Here is an 18,902-nt window from a genome sequence, read left to right as displayed (position 1 = left end):
GTTACCTGACATAGGATGTGCCCAAAACTGATGTCTCTCAAACACTGTGTTCTTCTTAGGCAGACAATAGGCTCTGAATACTGCTAGAATACCAGTCTGTGCATCTTCTTCACCTTCATCTTCACCATGTGCGATGTCTAGCGTGTTGTAAACTTCAAGAGCCTCCTCTCCTAGTGCATGCAGCAGTATGGCCACTTTAATCTTCCTGTCCTTACCGTCTGCACCACTCGCGGTCATGTAGATTTGGAAGCGTTGTTCCCATCGTCGCCAGTTTTATCCCAAGTTGCCACTGAGTACCAGTGGAGATGGTAATTCGAATCGATCCATCTCTCTTTTTTTCTTTCTTCCAAAAATTGCACTCCCGCTCTCTGGGGACCGCACCTGTTAGCTAGCTTTAGGCTAACACAACTTCAACTGTTTACCTCCGGCAAAATGACGAACTGGACCGACTTCTGACGCCATGTAATAGTCCTTAATGCTCGTTGACCGCAGGTCATGGAGTAATAAGGTATCCGTAGACCTTTGTATGAGGCATCTTTATTTACTTAACAGATCTTCCGCCATATTTATTAATATTATCTTTATAACCTTTATTTTTCCAGATTGTCCCTTGAGATCATAGATCTCCTTTTCAAGGGAGACCTGCAGCAATGATACATACATGCGTTTAAGATGCGGGCTTGCATACACCCAGTATCACTCCCCAGCCGCACCACATCAGTAACGTCCTGTGTGCGGCACTATATACTACAGTGTGTGTCCAGTTTCATGATTCAAAAATAAAGACTAGTGTTACTTCATATTAGCTTGATGAGTAAATGAGCAAATATTTGCTAATATGTTCACCATATCAACAAACTGGAATATGTCGATGTTGTTCATTTATTTTCCCCAAGTGGCAAGCATTTTTTGTATATGCAGGTATAATAAAGCGTCACTGAACCATCTCCAGCTGCCATGGCCTATTGATGGAGATCCATCCACACATCCAAAAAGTGATCCAAACAAAAACAGCTAGTGGAAGCAGGTATTTGTTTGTGAAATACACACTGTACACACACCTTTGGTTGCAAATCATCAATACAAATGCAAATCAAGGCCTTAAATTAAGTTGAATAACATAGTGAACATTTAATCAGCTTCTTAATGTGATATGCTTATTCTTTAAGTTAGCCTACTGTTTTCCCGGCTTGCCTTACCCAAAATCCTATCATTGGTCTAAATGCTATAACTACCACTGTTGTCAAAGTGCTACGATTGCTTCATATTTCTGTTTCAGCTATGTTTGGTCAACACCATACACCATATTATTTATATATGTTTAGTAGCTTGTTGAAGTGCCCTCCAAAAATATTTGTTGATCTTGTTTATTGGTATTTATTATTTTGATATTATTTATTTAAACATAAATGTATCATTTATTTTATTTATTCGTTTTTCAGTTGAATTCTACAGTACGTTCAGGGTAATCAACAGTTAAACAGATACTGTTCAAATTATTATTTTAATTTGTTTTAAAGTTCAATAAATGTATGTTTTCAAAGTCAATGAATAATCGTATTTAATAATCGTGATATCAATTATTGACCAAAATAATCGTGATTATGATTTTTGCCATAATCACATAGCCATACCATGCGGTCATGTTTCAAGAAACAGAAGAATAATTGAGGGCTTTTGTCTGGACCACACCAGTAGAGTTGTGTCAGTGCTGCTGGTTGGCCACCCCTATTCATAAATATGACTCACTGTCTGCCTGTGAGTGACGTTATTTTAGTTTTGCATTAATTTTCCTTGTCTAATTTTTCCTCCTCTGATTCTTTAATTAAATCCTGATGACAAAACGGAGAAAACTGGAGATAGAACATAAAGCATATTTTTCAAATTGTGAGGTACGCAATTGTCATTAAGAGGCTATATGGACACTTAAGAGTTGGTGACTACAACATAGACACATATCACCTATTAAAGGGGCCCTATTATGTTTATTTGCAGGTTCATGTTTGTACTTTGTGCCTCTACTGTAACATGTTTTAATGTTTAAAAAGAGCTTTAATTTTCTCATACTGCCTGTGAAGTAGCATCTTTTTTCACCCTCTGTCTGAAACCAGAACCCAGTCTACAGTAATTGGTTAGCTGGCCGGCTCTGTTGTGATTGATCAACTGCTTAGAGATGTTTTGACCCTTAGCCGATCACAAACGATGTGTTGGAGCGCTTGCCAAGTAATGTCACTATGTTATGGAAGTAAACAAAGGAGTCCAATCGAGGTGCTTGAGGTAGGGAGGGAGTGTGTGAGAGAAAGTTTGTCATTTAAAACGTAGATACAAACTTGCTAACAATGTTGGCAATAGGAGAAGTATAGGAGGGCAGCAACTAACAATTATATTCCATAATCCAAGTATCTCTCAAAGCCCTGTGCAAGGAAAAACAGATTTACGATAAATAATGGTCATTCAGGGAATGGTCCTGTTTGAAATATTCCACTGATGTGCAAACATTACAAACAGCCAAAGTAAACAGTGGATAACATGATCATTTACCGTTACCATTTAATCCCTCTGTCATCTGTTTTTAAGACATAACTACAATCAAATTAACCATCAGCACAATCGACTTGACCCTGGAATTAAAAGTGATAACAACTTGTCTGTAACTACCGGCCCCCTCCTTTGAGCCAAACCCATCGTGATGGAAGTAAGTGAGAAACTGGAGAAGTGTATTTTTATTGACTCTGGACCTCTGCCTGTGACATGTCAGGAGGAAGCTCCCAGGGCTGAGGTGAGAGAGGGAAAAAGAAGCTCTCAGGAATGAAGAATGGGACACTGATACAGGGAAGTTCCTGTGCCCAAGCCTCGAGGGGCTTCAGGCTTCATTTCAGGGGATGTGCTTGTGTGCAGATAAAATTCTTAAGAGAAGCAGATACTGCCAATCAGAATGCACCAAACCAACACACTCTCACTCCCTAAGCGTCCAATAGCGACGTTTGGTCAGTGTCCGTGGCGTCCAATTGTGACGCTCCTAGGCTCCTTCAGCGTCATAAAGGGACGCAAATAGCTTTCAACTGATTGCAATGTATTCCCATCTGCGTCGGGATTTGACGCTCATGGAAGCACGGTATTCGTTTATGTCGGCTGCCCTTAAGGCCCTGACACACCAAGCAGTCACCAGAGGACTAGCCGACGCTGAAGTCGGCTGTTGCCTGGCCGTGTTCTCCTGCGTTTTGGCCATGTGTCGCACCGGAACACACCGCACCGACTTCAGTGCATGAGTGGCAATAACTCTCCTTACCAGCAGGCGGCGGTAGTGTGTATTCGTCATTCAAAAGAGGCAACAAGCGGAAGACAGAGAAGAAGAAGAGTATCTTTTCTCCGTAATATCATACAGAGCTGGCCTCTCCTGGATCAAGGTGATGAGCAGGTCTTCGTTTGCATCATTCCAGATCGCCATGATGAGATGAAAATGAATAGCAGTCTGTGTGTGCCTTCTTAAATTGTTTGTTTACGTCCCTCACTTCCGCTTCGCTTCTCATGCACTGATTTGCTAGCTGAACAGCCAATCAGAGTGATTATTTGGTCCGACTGCCAGACCCGATGCATGGCCGATTCAACATGTTGAATCGGCCATGCATCGGGTCTGGCAGTCCAAATAAGGCGTGTCACGGTCGACGGTGCGGGACACACCAACCTGACTACGGCGCCGCAAATGCCCGACAGCCTCTGACGGCCTCTGACTCCCAAAATCGGGTTGGTGTGTCAGGGCCTTTAAAGGTAATGTGAGCGTCCATTCCCAGGACTAAAGGATGGCAGAAGACACTACACTACCCAGAATCCCCAGCTATCGTTTGGACTACACCATGTGCTCTGTTTGACAAACCCCGTGATAGTCCTCAAGCTCTGTGATTGGAGAGTGTGCTCCGAGGGTTACCGATTCTCGAACAGCACTTGAAATGGGATGGAACCACGGCAGACTGTCCAAAACTGGATTTGAACGGGTCCACCGCGTCCCCCCTCCCCCACCCCGTCCCCAGAACTACACATGCTGGCTATTCTGTTTCGCAACATGTTCTCTATGGCACGTCTCTACTGGGAGTTGCAGTTTTAAAAGACGTTTTCGTATTTCCCATAATAAGAAGTTGCCAGTATTAAACTGTGTACATCCCTGGAGGTTTAGGGGACAGGAAACACTCACATTTAAAACATATAATTAATAAATGGTGCCCATTATGGGCAGTATTAATATATATACCCACATGCCAGCTAAGGTCAGAAGAGCTTTATTTAACAGCTGGTCTTATGTGTGTGACCCCTGTGATAACATTACATTACATTAATTGATAAGCCTGAAACATGTCAAGGTTCAGAGGCACATTTTGCAAATATGGCAGTAGCCATCGATCAGCTTAAGATAAGATATACTTTATTGATCCCAAGTTGGAACATTTGCGTTACATCAGCATGTGTAACAGTTAAATATGCAGTTGTGTTTATTTGAAAATCATTTAGTATAATCACACAAATTCTGTGTTTTATATTCAACAATTCTGTGTTCTTTATTTATTGATTGTTCAATACCTGACAAGGCCGGAGATTAAATATCTACATACATCTTATAAGAGTATAATGTATAATATCAGTTAAAATAAGTGCTTCAACATAGTTAACATTGCTGGAGGTATGCACACATATTGATAGATGTCTTGTAATGCACTGTTGAGGAACCTGCAACCCAAGTTTTTCATTCAGTGCAGAACTCCACCATAGTTGTGTTAGGCCTATATGATATGTCAATAAACCTTAGAACATCTTGAAATCTTGAAAGGGATGTGCAAAATAGTCATTACATACAGTCTTTAATTAACTATTAGTAGAGAATAACGAGTAATGAATATACTTTATAGGGATCCTATTAATATCTAATAATAAAAATAATTAAATTCAATAACATGCTTTAACCACCAGGTGTCCCTTTATATCAGCTGTGCACCTTTATGGTGTAAATACAGCCTATCTACCAATTGGATCAAATATAAAACTGAGCCGAATTAGTGTTGATACTGCAAGGAGACGCATTGTGTGAAAATAAATGTAAGATGTTGTTTAATGGCTGATATATTTATGATCCACGTCACGTTTTCAGTTCCTCATGTTTGTCTTCTCATCAGGGCTCTATAAATACAGAACTACGGCAGATATGTAATATGTAATGCAGCCGAACCGTGTATTACAATGCCGTTATGTGATGACTTTCAAAGAGAAAAGCAAGCACACTCGGAATAAAGTGTTTTCGGTCTGTTTCCGGTATTTGTTAATGACGATGTGCTGTGAGTTGTGAGACTGGAATTGCACAGGGGAAAATAACGTAGGCTATCTTTAGATGCGGATTTTGTTAAACTAATAATGTTTAGGCTGTGGACCAACACTATACATTGACGGGGAAGGGGGTAGCAATAAAGATAACACCATTAAACAGTTACACAACATAACAGAAATAATATCGATAGCAGCGTCCCTAGCAACCACCTTGGTAACAATGAAAACGTCGCGATTTCCTGAAGTAATCTTCGTAATAACTAGCAAACTAAAGATCATGTACATCCACTGCACACATAATCTGAAATAACAACTCATATTTCTCGCATCAAATGACATCAAAACGCATTTTAATGGCCAAACTAACTTTAAAATAGGCATTTTCTACCGAGAATAAAACGAATTTCGGCCATGTTTTCTTTTTCTGCAGGGAGATATTTGAAGATCATGTGACATAGACGCCAGCCATCGGAATGAATGGTGAAAAAAACGGGGTTTGTCAAACAGAGCACATGGTGTAGGCCAAACGATAGCTGGGGATTCTGGGTAGTGTAGTGTCTTCTGCCATCCTTTACTCAGACAAAATATTTGTTTCTCCGAATCGAAGGGGAAAAATACAAAAGCATTGCACACAATTTAAACCAATCAATGTTGTGTAATTAACAAGGATAATCTGGTGTTTTTTAGTCGATGAGTAGTTCAGATATCACTGTAAAATCAATCGACAGTAACAGGAATACTTACTTCCGGGTGTACAATTCTCCGTTATCCAATGGGAATGGACGCTCACATTGCCTTTAAGGGCAGCCGGCATAAACGAATGCCGTGCTTACATGAGCGTCAAATCCCGACGCAGATGGGAATACATTGCAATCAGTTGAAAGCTATTTGCGTCCCTTTATGACGCTGAAGGAGCCTAGGAGCGTCACAATTGGACGCCACGGACACTGACCAAACGTCGCTATTGGACGCTTAGGGAGTGAGAGTGTGTTGGTTTGGTGCATTCTGATTGGCAGTATCTGCTTCTCTTAAGAATTTTATCTGCACACAAGCACATCCCCTGAAATGAAGCCTGAAGCCCCTCGAGGCTTGGGCACAGGAACTTCCCTGTATCAGTGTCCCATTCTTCATTCCTGAGAGCTTCTTTTTCCCTCTCTCACCTCAGCCCTGGGAGCTTCCTCCTGACATGTCACAGGCAGAGGTCCAGAGTCAATAAAAATACACTTCTCCAGTTTCTCACTTACTTCCATCACGATGGGTTTGGCTCAAAGGAGGGGGCCGGTAGTTACAGACAAGTTGTTATCACTTTTAATTCCAGGGTCAAGTCGATTGTGCTGATGGTTAATTTGATTGTAGTTATGTCTTAAAAACAGATGACAGAGGGATTAAATGGTAACGGTAAATGATCATGTTATCCACTGTTTACTTTGGCTGTTTGTAATGTTTGCACATCAGTGGAATATTTCAAACAGGACCATTCCCTGAATGACCATTATTTATCGTAAATCTGTTTTTCCTTGCACAGGGCTTTGAGAGATACTTGGATTATGGAATATAATTGTTAGTTGCTGCCCTCCTATACTTCTCCTATTGCCAACATTGTTAGCAAGTTTGTATCTACGTTTTAAATGACAAACTTTCTCTCACACACTCCCTCCCTACCTCAAGCACCTCGATTGGACTCCTTTGTTTACTTCCATAACATAGTGACATTACTTGGCAAGCGCTCCAACACATCGTTTGTGATCGGCTAAGGGTCAAAACATCTCTAAGCAGTTGATCAATCACAACAGAGCCGGCCAGCTAACCAATTACTGTAGACTGGGTTCTGGTTTCAGACAGAGGGTGAAAAAAGATGCTACTTCACAGGCAGTATGAGAAAATTAAAGCTCTTTTTAAACATTAAAACATGTTACAGTAGAGGCACAAAGTACAAACATGAACCTGCAAATAAACATAATAGGGCCCCTTTAATAGGTGATATGTGTCTATGTTGTAGTCACCAACTCTTAAGTGTCCATATAGCCTCTTAATGACAATTGCGTACCTCACAATTTGAAAAATATGCTTTATGTTCTATCTCCAGTTTTCTCCGTTTTGTCATCAGGATTTAATTAAAGAATCAGAGGAGGAAAAATTAGACAAGGAAAATTAATGCAAAACTAAAATAACGTCACTCACAGGCAGACAGTGAGTCATATTTATGAATAGGGGTGGCCAACCAGCAGCACTGACACAACTCTACTGGTGTGGTCCAGACAAAAGCCCTCAATTATTCTTCTGTTTCTTGAAACATGACCGCATGGTATGGCTATGTGATTATGGCAAAAATCATAATCACGATTATTTTGGTCAATAATTGATATCACGATTATTAAATACGATTATTCATTGACTTTGAAAACATACATTTATTGAACTTTAAAACAAATTAAAATAATAATTTGAACAGTATCTGTTTAACTGTTGATTACCCTGAACGTACTGTAGAATTCAACTGAAAAACGAATAAATAAAATAAATGATACATTTATGTTTAAATAAATAATATCAAAATAATAAATACCAATAAACAAGATCAACAAATATTTTTGGAGGGCACTTCAACAAGCTACTAAACATATATAAATAAGATAAATAAATGCAAATATGTTGCAGTGCACTGTCACAACCTAGCAAAGCTAAATAATCGTTTTTTTCGATTATGTTGTTTTCGTAATTGTGGCAGGCCAAAATCGTAATTGCGATTAAAATACGATTAATTGCACAGCCCTACCGCATGGTGTCTGATTGATTATCATTCCACTATGGTCAGACACTCTCTCAAATATAACAGACGTAGACATTAATCAATCTTACACAACCAACCTCTGCATGGATGGAACTTCTTTTGGAATATACATTTTGTACAGCATCCATATTTATAAGAATTTGGCTTGGTTGTGTTTTTATTGGAATGAAAGTTGGACACCTTTAAGGCTTCAGTCAGCTAAGAGGCAATGCTAACGGTGAAACGACGTATACAGTAGCCTACACCCATTTTACAGAACATTGTTGCTTTTACTAAGAGTCAGAACATTGTTTTTAATATTCAAAGAAAATGTTGTCATTGATCCCAGATGTTTTTTTCTTCTTTTTTTCATCGACACTCAATATTGAAGTAATTACGGAAACATTCCACTGGGAGGAAAATCAGAGCAAACGAGAGCTGTCATTTCCCTAATGAAAGAGCCTGTTATTATTTCTTCATAACTTAACATCTGGCTCACAATATGGGCTTTATGACACTTTCAATTTCCATTTCAATCCCACTGATGGAGGAGGCCTGATAACACAAGGCTCTCATTGATGCACACACTCCAACGCGCACACACAATCACACTCACAGATCAGGTGGTGTTTCAGCACTTTGGTTCGGAGCCCGGCGGATACCTGACCTGAGGTTTTAACACGCACGTGCGCACAAAAAAGCATGGACACACCCTCCGATGCATACACACAGAGCACTTTCACCGCCAGCCAACACACAGGCAAGCTCTCCACTTTTACATGATCATTTTTGGCACGACTTCAATGAGAGGCAGGTGAGAAGTGCACTGGCGAAACTGAAACCTCATGCTCAGCCTGTTGACAGAGAGAGAGAGAGTGAAAGGAAGGCAGAGTGGCTCTTTGGATTGAATTGACCCCTCCGAGCGAGGAGAACCATGCAGAGTTCCAGGGGAGCAGTTTGACTGACAGCCGCGTTTGTAGAAAGGCTTACATGCAGGCCGAGCAGGGTTGTGATTTTTTTCTGAGACACACATCTCTTTCATCTGACATGAAGATTTATTTATTCCTGGCAGTTTTTGGCCTCCTCCCAGGCTTGTTATGCTGTTAAAACGCCTCTCATTGAGCGATATAGGTCACAGGGGTCACCAGAAGAACGGATCAGATTTGGTTTCCAACATGAGGGCTGACATTTTCAGCCAGATTCTCAGGCTTGTCTCCCTGTTGGATCCCTTAGTATACTGATACAAATGTACTTCACCTTCAGAATCAGTGACTTTATTATGATAACATTCATCAGGAAAGTGTTTTTCTCTTTTTTACAACTTCTGGGTTCATGACTTAGCTTAATTGTTCAGCCTTGCAGATTTTTCTCCTTTTGACCCTTCTGTCCTCCGAGACAAACAGAAAGCTTACATGTTGATTGTAAATCTTAAATTCTTTATTTGTTGCTAATTAGTAGACATAACATGAAAATAAAGCAAAACATATTGCTACTATGCACATAGCATGATGAAATATAGCTCAAGTGGGAGTGGTCATTTCAACACTTAGAGGCAGCTCCTGACTCTTCCGCTGCAATATTTCAAACTGATGAGTTGTAAAAAATTAAATGACTGTTGTCTTGTTTTGAAGGTGCATTAATCACACTAAACAATAGCATACAGTGTGACTACCTCATTATTGAAGTCACTCGTGTTTTGCCAGTGAAATGCTTTTGTTACGCGGAAAAATCTAAATCTGTCCGCTTTGTAGCCTAATAGCATTGACTAATGAAACCTTTTTTTACTGTGAAAGTCACTGAAGAGAGCCAATTCGGAATACTGCAAGACAAGAATATAAATATTGCGATAATTTCATCAGTGGGACAAACTGTAGAGTCACAACTTAACATCGTTTGGCCATGGACAGTGACATAATCTTCAAAATTGCCACTTTTAACAAAATCTTATTTATTTTCAAAAAGAATCCACAGGGTAGCTTTAATTCACATCTTTAAGTTGTGGAACTGTTCACTCTTATGTCTCTTTCAGACACACACACACACACACACACACACACACACACACACACACACACACACACACACACACACACACACACACACACACACACACACACACACACACACACACACACACACACACACACACACACACACACACACACACACACACACACACACACACACACACACACACACACACACACACACACACACACACACCAGACCAGAGGGAGGAACGTCTGAGTGATCGCCACGCTGTTTGAGCCACATTGAGTCACACGCGGCGCCGTGACCACTAAATCAAAGAGCTGTTTGAACAGCTGCATTCCTTCACACCCCTTCATCCTCTCCCATTCTCCCTTCCTTCACCCTCTCACTCTCAATCTATCTCTCATTTTGGCTTTGTCCCACTTCCCCTCCCTAGTGATATTCTGCTGTGATGAAGATCAAGAAAAAAGAGTGAATTTAGTCATCTTCTGGCTGCGGACAGGTGTCTGTTAGAGGTGAAGCGTGGAGATGAGACAGGAGAAACTCAGTGATGCTTCACAGCAGCTCCTGCAGCTGATTTATGGGCTCATGACAGCCCTGAGTGAGTCATTACGAAGCGTCCATGTCTGTCCACACATACAGTACAGCTGCCCTCCTCCAGAGTCACATACTGTTGGGCCATTCGTTTTCAGAGACAGGCACGATAATTGCAGTTGTATGGACAAAACCGGCTCAGATTTATTTAGCGTGAATCCTAATGTTTCAAAGGTGTGTTGGTTCGTTGGATTTGAATAGGGCGTAGGAAGTGATGGCTGCTGAATTTGATTGTACTGTATATTGCTTACTATTTATAATACAGTGCTCCATAGCAGGGAAGTAATGGTCAACACCCTAAACAGAATATAAATGCATGATGAGGACATTTAACCCTTGATTTGACTCACTTCTAATTACTGTAATAATACACACAGATCAAAGTCAGAACCACTATCCGAACAGACGACTTTTACTTATTTATTTTATAGGACAAAGAATGTTATAGCTTTGAGCACATTTAAGCCTCTGGCAGTGACGGATAACTCATACATCAAGCACGCCATCATGAAACCTAATGACCTGTATACACACAAACACACACACACACACACACACACACACACACACACACACACACACACACACACACACACACACACACACACACACACACACACCGCACATCAGAGAGCGAGATAACCTTTTCAGAACGAACTGGAAGTCGAGGGTGGAGTTGGAATGATAATAGTAGGAAGGATAATTATTATTTTTCTTTACCTAACACTGGCTCTGAGCAATAAACAACTCAAGATAAACTTTTGACCTCAACTGGAGCGGCTTTCTGGAAAGCAACAGGATAGATTTCAACTGCTTTTTGTTGTGTATGTCATTACAAAGGGACAGAGAAACAGTTGTTTTGATCTTCACGGCTTACTTGAATTTCATGAGACCGGGAACGTTTTTCAACATGCACAGAACGTTTTTTTTTTTAAAGGATTTTTTATTATTTCTCCTCTTAAAGGGCATCATGTTGGAATTTAATTTAAATACTATAATTCATTTTAAATCGTGAATTTAATTTTGTTAAACCATTGAATCCCACAGTCTTCATTGTTTCCAGAACCCCGTTACAAATAACACACTTCACAAATATTTAAACGCAACATCAAATTATTTTCAAATTATTTTCATAATGAAAATAGGAATGAAAAAAGGATTACAAATGTAGTTATTGAAACGTGTTACTGATCATTTGGCCATGCTCTCTGGTCTATATACTATTTAGAATGACTTCAAACGTAGTTTTTGACATTTCTCGAAACTTGTTGGTCGACATATTTGCTGACACTGATCTGCCATAAGCTAATGTGGACCAAATGATGACCCCCTGATTATTGAAGGATGTGAAAAAGGGGAAAAAAAGATTGCTTTTATTTTAATGACTTTGTGTTAAAAGGATAAATCTGAATGACCACACATTTTCCTCTCACTAACATCCACTCACAAACCTCAGCTCAGAATCTTACATGACTCAGACTCAGTCACCCACAGAGTATTCAAAGCACACAAAAATAACTGCAGGAGAAAAATAAATTATTGGCAAACAAAAAGACAAAAAACGTTACGCGATATTACCACAGTACATTGACTTAAACTGCCATGTTCTTGAAAACATTTCCCAAGATTAACAGCTATAGTAGTTGAAGTTTAAATTGTTATTCTTATTGGCCGTTATCATTACGATGTGGAATTTCCTTGTAAATCAATGACACTTGTGAAAGATGTTTCCTAATAAAGAGGGGGGGAAACATTCATTTCATTTAATTTCAAACCTTTATTTAGACAGATAGGTCCCTTGAGATCTTGGATCTCTTTTACAAGGGAGACCTGCATCAATTTAGTTCCACATGAAACATCAAAACAACATCAAAACAAACAATAGAGGACATCATATTTACATATTCACCAACACTTACCCATAGTGTCAGAAAGCATCTCGTGCAGACGTGCCTTAAAAACATTCAGAGAAATAAAATTGCTCAATTTTAATTTGGACTGTAGGCTGTTCCAAGCAAGTGGAGCTGCGCACATAAAAGCCGTCTTACCTAAGACAGTCCTCACTCTTGGCACATCTAACAAGACCACATCCTGCGATCTCAGACAATAGCTGCCCGCAACTTTCTGCTTTACCAGAGAACAGATGTAATATGGGAGTTTGCCCAACATAGCTTTATAAATAAAACAGTGACTGAGCCTCCGTACAGAGAGTGATGGTAAACCTGCCTTGGTATACAGTGTACAGTGATGTGTAAGCGCTTTACAATTTGTGACAAATCTCAGAGCACTGTGATACGCAGCATCCAATTTTCTCAGGTAATTGGCAGGTGCATTCATATACAACAAATCACCATAGTCCAGCACAGGTAAAAAGGTCACAGTGACTAGCCTTTTCCTGGCCTCAAGCGAGAAACAGGACTTGTTCCTGTAGAAGAAACCTAGCCTAACCCTCCGTTTTTTAAGCAGGTTATTGACATGAAGTTTAAAAGAGAGACAATCATCAAGTCAGATACCAAGGTATTTGTAACAGGCAACAACTTCAAGTTTTGTTCCTTGCGTAGTTACAATATCTAAAACAGGCTCTGGTGTCTTTTTAGCTTTAGAAAAGAGCGTTACCTTGGTTTTATCCACATTTAAAAGAAGCTTTAATTCAGAGAGCTGAGTCTGAATAGTGTTAAAAACAGCCTGTAATTTAACAACAGCCTCTTTAATGGAGGGACCTGCACAATACATCACAGTATCATCCGCATAAAAATGTAAAGTAGCTTCATCCACATTATCACCTACGCTGTTAATATATATGGAGAATAAAAGTGGTCCTAAAACAGAACCTTGTGGTACACCATTAGAAATGTTTAACCACTCAGAAGACAGTCCATCAAAATGAACACATTGGGACCTTTCAGAGAGGTAGTTCACAAACCACCCCACTGCATGGCTGGATATGCCAATACTGAGTAGCCTCTGCTTTAAGATGCGATGATCAACGGTGTCAAACACTTTGGAAAGGTCAATAAACAGAGCTGCACAACTCTGCTTATTATCTAAAATACTAGTAATGTCATTTACCACTTTCATTGTGGCAGTGATGGTGCTGTGTTTCTTTCTGAATCCTGACTGATGTTTAGACAGGATATCATTTATACATAAAAACTCCTTTACTTGTTCACTCACAAGTCGTTCGAGCACCTTAGCCAGAACTGACAATTTAGAGATTGGCCTATAGTTATTTAAAATAGTTGCCTCCCCTCCTTTCAGTAAAGGCAAGACATAAGCAGACTTCCATACTTTTGGAATTGTATTTGTGCTGAGGGAGAGGTTAAAACGAGAAGTAAGAGGTGGAGCAATAAAATCTGCAGCTATCTTTAAAAAGAAAGGTTCTAAGTTGTCCGGGCCAGCCGGTCTCCTAGGATCTAGGATCTAACTTGGATAATGCTTCATGAACAATACCAATAGTTAAAGGAGTCAAACTGAAAGGGTTTTCCAGACCACATTGTTCAGAGTCAAAGATTGGAGCGTTCACAGAAGCAGAAGTACAGTCAGTGACAGAATCAAACAGAGAGCCGTTTACTAACAGATTTGGAAACCATATTAGTTACACAAAACTTATTTTTCACATAAATGGCAACGCCGCCACCTTTTTTAGGCCGGTCAGTACGATATACACTGTAACCATTTATGTAAATGTCAGAGGCCAAAATGGATTTATCTAGCCACGTTTCTGATAAGACAATGACATCAGCATCAGTCGAACTCGCCCAAATACGGACAAAATCTAATTTAGGTAACAGACTACGCACATTTAAATGAATTAAACCTAGCCCAGATCTAGATATAAAATCAGCAGGAGTAGCTATTTGACTAATACTGCTAGGTGGACCTGGATTTGGCTGTACATTTCCTGATAGTAACAACAATAAAAATACCAAGCACCTTTTCCTCTTAATCAACACACATACATTGTCAGCTGTTCTAGAGTCATCAACAAACTTCGCGAAAGTGAGATTAGAGTTTAAAAAACAATTCTGAAGGACCATCGTGGCAGTCATGGGAGAAAGACAAACATTTTTCGAAATGAATGTCCGCGACAGTGCAACCAGCAATTGTTTGTGCAACACCTCCAAAACTGTAGCCTACAGGGGATGTCCACTGCGGGCGGCAGAACATACCCGAATCCAGTAGATTTAGAACATGAGAGTGGTAGTGGGGGGGGGGGTGCAGGGTGCAGGGCGGTTGTAATTAAGTACATGAGCTAGGGGCAGACCTTTGGATCCTGTATACGTGGTGGTATGTGTGTCTGCCCACAGAGCCGCCAGGACAGCCCGGATTCCAGTAAATGCTTTCTACCATGAACACCATTTTAGCTTTGATGCTGTGACTAAAGGCTCACTCACACAAACCACTTCCATCACAACTAACCGTGCAGTCGTGCCTTTCCTGGTGTAGATGTCGTTTGGAGTTAATGTCATGTTTGTTTTTGAAATCGGAAACCATATATGTTTACGAGAACCGGGGAAGTGAATGTGTTGTGAATATGAAAAACAGCAATCATGTGGTTTGCATCCCCGTCTAAACGTAGAAGGTCCGGTGTATTGACGCTGAGTTATCTTGAAAGTCTGTTTGCTTGTGTTGGGAAGTCACAGATTAGAATACATGGGGTTACTGTAAGTGGCACAAAAACACCATTTAGATCATTGGTGGAGTCAAATCAGATTATCTATTCAAAGGTCACATCTCCTTATTGTTAGGGAAAGAGTCTGGTAGTGATGCTGGTAAATTCACATCCACATCGGCATTTAAAATCACCCCAATGGATTTGACAGGAAGTTTAAGGAAGTCCCCTTTTTTGAGATAACAGAGATTAAGATGTGTCTGTTTAACACATTCCATACAGGGAAGCTTTAAAATGTCTGAGTCACTGTTTCGGTTGTGAAAGATACCAAAACGTGTGTCAACAGGAAGCTACCTGAAATACTTTAGATGGCTGGCTAGTTAGAGCTATGCTAGCCATTTTCTCCTGCTTCCAGTCCATAAACTAAATTAAGATAAGCTAACCTGTAGCTGACTGTATATGGGATGGTTTGTACATTTACATATTGGAACTGAAGCCATTATCCATGCCTTCAAAGCTACCAGACTCCAATTAGGGGATGGGTGGGGCAGTGGTCTGTGCATCTGATCATCAGATCAAGGGGGGTGCTGGGGAACTCCAGTTCGAAACCCGCTCCTGCTGCCACTGCGTCAGGCCGTTGTGTCCTTGGGCAAGACACTTCACCCGGATTTGCTCCTGTGGGTATTGTCCACAGTACATGTATGAAATCAATGTGTACTTGTAAAAGCGCTTCGATGACCTTGAGGCGTGAAGATGGACGGTGTGGCGCAGTGCGTTGTGCAATGATCATCAGATCAAGGGGTGAAACCCGCTGCTGCTGCGTCTGTAAAGCCGTTGTGTCCTTGGGCAAGACACTTCACCTGAACTTGCTCCTGTGGGTATTGTCCACAGTGACCATTGCATGTATAACAAATATGTGTAATGTGTATCTGTAAAGCGCTTTGAGCATCTGGAAAAGTGCTATAATAAATGTAAGGAATTATTAATTACAAAAAAAAATCATTTTAACTTGCAGAATATGGAAGTTGCTGGTATCCCTGATTAGCTAGTGTTATTGTGTCACTTTATTGATTTAAGGGTGAGTTGAGATTCAAAGTCCCACAATAACAAAAGAAAAAAAGAGCAGTATGAAGACAAGCAAATCCCTTACAGTTTTTGTCAAAGGTATCTAGGGTCTTAGAAAGCAGCTAATAGTAAAGGGAATATTTTAAATATAGCGTACACATAAACTGATATTGATTTATTATCTTAGCCTTTTTTTAGGTGGATAAAATACTTTTTCCTGCCATCAGGGTTAACAAAGGTATGCTTACTGCTATAAACTATCAATCTGTACACATGTGAAATATCTCATAAAACCTGACTTTAAATAATTGAAACTATTCCTCTGAGCTACAAAGACTAGCAATAGGCTACTTAAGAATACAAATACATTTAGAAATAACATGAACAATATCAGTCATAAGAATAATTATACATGAGACTTACAAAAAAAATGTGTGCACCTTTTTATGCCTTCATTTCCCTATAGCAGTCTCACTTGGCTTGGCCTCATTGCTGATCAATCTTCCCCAAGGCAAGCATACAGACAGTCTGCTGCGTCCAAGCACAGTGAGACACACAGCACATGGACACACACACACACACACACACACACACACACACACACACACACACACACACACACACACACACACACACACACACACACACACACACACACACACACACACACACACACACACACACACACACACACACACAGAAAGAATTACAGATACGAGTGCCAGGTCTTTTCAATCAGAGTTTAATGGGGTGTGAGAGAAGTAGACTATGGTCGATATGACTGACCATCGGTAAATGGACTGAGTCATTTGAACTCTTTCTGGATGGCTTACATAGCTTTCTGTGCGCTTCTCTTCTGTTCTCATGCGTAAAATGAATGAATACATCTGTGCAGCAGTCTGCTTACTGACAGTCATGTCTTCTGTGGCCCATTTTAAGGATTATAAAATATGTAAACTTAGAGTGCATACTGTAAACTGGGAGCGCTTGCATACAGACACACTTCCTATAGGCTTATAATCAATCAAAGATCAGGGTTGTTTCAAGAACTATAAGAACAAATAATGTAGATATTTGTCACCATTTTATCGTTTTACAATTCCTAAAAGACGGACAGGGTGGGTCGCCTGACAGGATCAAACACATCCCAGTCTTTATAAAATGAAACATATGTGGCTATTTCCATATTTTGAAATCCGTTTGAAGATCTCTCTAAAGAGGCAGAATCAGATGTTTGCTTAGGAGCCTCAGAAGACCCCAGCGCTATTTGATCTTCACAAACAGCGAGGCTTTAAAGTGGAAATGTACAGATGTACTGCAGTATAGTATTGACAGGGGTCACTGAAGCCCATAACAGGCTTCAAACAGACCTCCCTTTTATAGTGTAATAGAAAGGGATTCAAATGCTTGAGTGAAATGGGTTATTCACTCTTGATTTCGCTTGTTTTTTGACAGGTTTCATTATAGGCCATGTGAACAGCCCAGCAAACACAGAATTCAGTCAAAAAGACAGATAAGGAAATGCATAATAAAGCATCACAAATGTGGACTTTTTGCTTCAGCTGTTTGAAATAGAATGCCCCCTATTTGAAGAATAAAATACTTAAATCACAATTTACTTTAAAAACAGGACAACAACGACATGGCCTTCACTTAAATAAATAAAAACCAAACTCAAATGCTATCACACAGGTTTTATTTACCTGGCAAAAAACACTTTTAAACTTGCAAATGATCATTTTTAGCCCCCCTTTCATGTGTTGTAAGCTATCAGCGACATTTTGCTCCGCTGTGTGATATTGTGATGCGCTGCTTGTTCGCTTCGCGATCCCAGACTTCCTCCTGATCCCCTTTTTTTTGTTTTGTGAAGAGCTGAAATATGTGGTTTCAGTTTACAGGTCTTACCTCAGACACAAGTAATGCTACACAGAGAGAGGAGATAATGAAAATACAAAATGTGTGTGTGTGTCTGTTCAAACACCTCTCAAAGAGGAAACAACTGCAGGTGTTCTTTTTACCTTTCTGCAGATGCAAACAGAGATGAATATACACACACACACACACACACACACACACACACACACACACACACACACACACACACACACACACACACACACACACACACACACACACACACACACACACACACACACACACACACACACACACACACACACACACACACACACACACACACACACACAGAGCTGTCACACTATGTTTGGCTCTTTTATTGTTTTTTAGCTACAGCTTGGATACATTACCTTGTGCCAGAAGTCATTTCAAGAAGGCTGTAAATGTTTGATATTTCAGTTCCTTGCTCAGTCAACCTGATTGGACAAAATCACCTTTCTTTAATTCACTGTTCTGATTTTTACACATTTCCTCTGAACCATCTATCAAAAAAGGAAAAGCCTTGCATTTGCACTATCATTAATTTAATATCTATTCACCAACGTTTTATAAGCTTTACATATACAGAATCTGGCAGTGAGATCTTCTGGAAAGAGAAGTAGAGTAGCTATATCTTTCTAATCTGGGAGTGAAATAGAGTGT

The sequence above is a fragment of the Pseudochaenichthys georgianus genome, chromosome 12 (assembly GCF_902827115.2).
Source record: "Pseudochaenichthys georgianus chromosome 12, fPseGeo1.2, whole genome shotgun sequence".
NCBI lineage: Eukaryota > Metazoa > Chordata > Actinopteri > Perciformes > Channichthyidae > Pseudochaenichthys > Pseudochaenichthys georgianus.
The sequence above is the reverse complement of the archived record's forward strand: the minus strand, read 5'-3'. Positions refer to the sequence as shown.